General features: G+C 37.3%; 2 long non-coding RNA genes across 2 annotated transcripts; both read right to left on the bottom strand.

The window, feature by feature from the left end:
- Positions 1 to 301: 301 nt before the first annotated feature.
- Positions 302 to 1,349, bottom strand: LOC307166050. The gene is made up of 4 exons (XR_013822577.1): positions 1,219 to 1,349; positions 970 to 1,063; positions 761 to 879; positions 302 to 657 (listed from the first exon to the last, which is right to left on the bottom strand). It is a non-coding gene; the product is annotated as an uncharacterized lncRNA (long non-coding RNA).
- A 315-nt stretch (positions 1,350 to 1,664) lies between these two features.
- On the bottom strand, positions 1,665 to 2,996 carry LOC307166051. The gene is made up of 4 exons (XR_013822578.1): positions 2,942 to 2,996; positions 2,792 to 2,852; positions 1,911 to 2,029; positions 1,665 to 1,791 (listed from the first exon to the last, which is right to left on the bottom strand). It is a non-coding gene; the product is annotated as an uncharacterized lncRNA (long non-coding RNA).
- Positions 2,997 to 3,401: the final 405 nt, after the last annotated feature.

The following is a 3,401-nucleotide window of genomic DNA, read 5'->3' as shown; positions in this document are numbered from 1 at the left end:
TAATTACCATATGAATAGCAGCTCCCGCCAGAGAAAGGCTTGAATTTCCTCACTCACTATTGGTTGAACCCACGTGGTTTAAACAAGAAAAATCACTCGTGATTGGTTGGCAGATCTGTTACTATTGGTCACCCTCGCTCATTATAAATTCAAAAAATTATAATATTCATATAAATTAAATATAAATTATTTTTTTATATTCATAATATGCTATTCTGTGGTATATTCATGTCATTGTTAACCTATCGACTACTACACTATTACCATCAAGGACATGAATTTATAAAGGAAAGGAAAATTTGCCAGGGACATGCTGTTTATTCAAAGAAAGAGCTTTATAGCACAAACACAAAACAATACACCTATGTACAAAGCATAGATCATCTGCACACACAACATATTGGAAGCTCAGTGTCTGTTTTCATCTTCGGAGCTGTAGGTGACTAGCGGCGCTCTCTCTGAATTCGATCCACTTTGAAAACGTCTGTGGTGTGTTGCCCTGTATTTAGGAGTCGCCTCTAATCTCGACTGCAGCGTAGCACAGAGCTCTGTGAGCTCCTGGCTGGTGGTTGAACTTCATCGGACATCAGATCTATGGTGGCGCACTTCCAAATGCCCACGTCATCCTCACCTAGCACACCGTCTCGCTTCTAGCAGCTGTAAAAACAATACAGACAATCAGTACTGTGATGCACTGTGTATGGATACAAAACATCTATTAATGCACATGAAAAATAGTCACATTGACTAAAAATCTTACCCTCTTTCTTCTCGCCCGACTCCGAGCTGAACTCTTCACAGCTTCGGTCTGCAATGCCAGATCTGGTTGTTTGTACCTGAAGCTCCTGCGTGCTGTCTCGTAGTATGTCTTACAGGCAGCTGGAAAACAATTAAATGAGAGTGATATGAATAAAAACAACACAAGTCACAGTAAAATGAAACAAGGAGAAAACAGTAAAAGTTACTTACAATGTCGTCATGATCAGCGTCATGAAAATCTGGACTTGCAGACATGGCTCCGAGTAAATGTGAGGTTACGCCCTCGTTATGAGGCGAGGTTACTCTGTGGAAACATGTATGATTAAGATCGTAAACTATAACGGATCTATTTTCAAGAGAATGAAAGAATATTCTTTGAATCTTACCTTTAAAATGTTTGTAAGTTTATATGAAAGTAAAAAAATAAAAGAATGTAAGATTCTTTTTTTATTTTTTTACCTTGATCCAGTTCGTAGCGCCCACAATTTGTCTCAGAGTTGTGAAGATGGCATACTGCTTCCTGTAAATTACAGGATTATTTACATTAAACAAATAATAGCCATCAGCCATCATTATGAGGTGATGTTACTCTGTGGAAACAAAATGTATGATTAAGATCAGTATCTATAACGGATCTATTTTCTTATACAAGAGAATGAAAGCATATTCTTTGAATCTTACCTTTAAAATGTTTGTAAGCTTTTATGAAAGTAAAAAAAATAAAAGAATGCAAGATTCTTTTTTTTTTTAACCTTGCTCCAGTTCGTAGCGCCCACAATTTGTCTCAGAGTTGAGAAGATGGCATACTGCTTCCTGTAAATTACAGGATTATTTACAAGTCGACTCTAATCTCGACTGCAGCGTGGTACAGAGCTCGGTGAGCTCCTGGCTGCGAAAGGACGGAGGTCGCACAATCCATCCAGACATCCCGCCGACGATGCCGTCTTCCTCATCAGACATCAGGTCTATGGTAGCACACTTCCGAAGGCCCACTTCATCCTCAGCTAGCACACTCTGTCTCGCTTCTAGCAGCTGTAAAAACCAATAAAGATAATCAATACTGCGCAATACACTGCGTATGGACAACACACATCTATTAATGCACCTGAAAAATAGTCACATTGAGCAAAAACTAATCTAATAAATCGTACCGTCTTTCTTATCGCTCGACTCCGAGCTGAATTCACCACAGCTTCCGCCTGCAATGCAAGATCTGGTTGTTTGTACCTGAAGCTCCTGCGCACTGTCGTGTAATATGTCTTAAAGGCAGCTGGAAAACAATTAATTGAGAGTGATATTAATAAGAACAACATAAGTCACAGTAAAATTAATAAGAACAACATAAGTCACAGTAATATTAAACAATAAAGGAGAAAAAATGCAACCGGGTGAAATTCAAGAAATACACACCGGAAGCAAACTATGCTTTTTGAAATTGGGGTTTTATTCTGACTGCTGTTTAAAATAAGTGACAGCGGTCAATGGAAGCACAATTAAACACATAAAAGTCTGATTAAGAAAAAAGTTTGCCTTGTTCGAAGAGATTTCACAAGAAAAAAAAATAGATTTCACTAGTTAAACAAAAAAACAACAAAAAAAAAGAAATTGTTGAAACAGTTTACAGTAAATTTGAAGATGACAATCAAATGTCACAAAAAGCTTAACCAGTGGATCAATGCCCAAATCCACAGAATACTTAACTCAATTCAAACTGAAATGCAGTGTAATACATTGCAACTGGTCAGATTTAAATTGATTTCTCCAAACCAAAATACGTTACAATTAAATATGATAACACAAACTGGAATACGGCAGTGGCTGAGGTAACGTTAGGCCTAAGTTACAAGAGAAATAAAAGCACTTTAACAAAGCCACAACCCACGTTTAATCATGCCATGCGGAACCAGAAATATGCATTTAACCATTAAGTTATACTGTATAAATCACAGAATATAGATTCAACTAATTAACAGATTTATCAAATAAACATGCCATCAGAAAATTTCCCCCATAAACCATGAAACGTACATACCCAATCCTTTACCGTCCGATCACCACGAGGTTCACTCGTCACACATGCGCTCCAAATAAATCTATAAACAAAAATGTACACATCAAATGTTCTTTTAACTTCGCTTCACAACTTATTTGTGCATATTAAAGATATTGGAGTAATATTTACCAAGAAAGAAGAACGTATAACACAGAATCCGCTCGATGCACGCACCGTCATGGAGCTCTCCTGAACAGTGTAAAATGGCGTCTCTGGTCGCGCGCACGCGTCCAGCACAAGTGAATAGTAGCGCGAGAAGAGAAGGATTTCTTAAAGGGGCCACACACATTTTTAATGCAAAATAGAAACGAGGTATATTTACACTACTACTAGGCCAGAAAAGTAACAAAAAAGTTACTTACACACAATATTGTCATTATCAGCATCATGTCAATTGATCTAAGTAAAAATATATGCACAGAATTGAGAAAATAGTATTTAGCCTATAGAGATAAATTGTGGCCTATCACAGGACAAACATGTGAATGTTCACGGTACATTTTATGCAAACAACTCTAATCGTAGTTGTAACTCTATATGTACAGTAGGCATAATTCTTGTCATTGCGTGTGTGTATGCAGCATGAGTC

The sequence above is a fragment of the Squalius cephalus genome (genome assembly GCF_949319135.1).
Source record: "Squalius cephalus genome assembly, chromosome: 10".
NCBI lineage: Eukaryota > Metazoa > Chordata > Actinopteri > Cypriniformes > Leuciscidae > Squalius > Squalius cephalus.
Note: the sequence above shows the minus strand (reverse complement) of the source record. Positions and strands in the feature narration are given on the sequence as shown.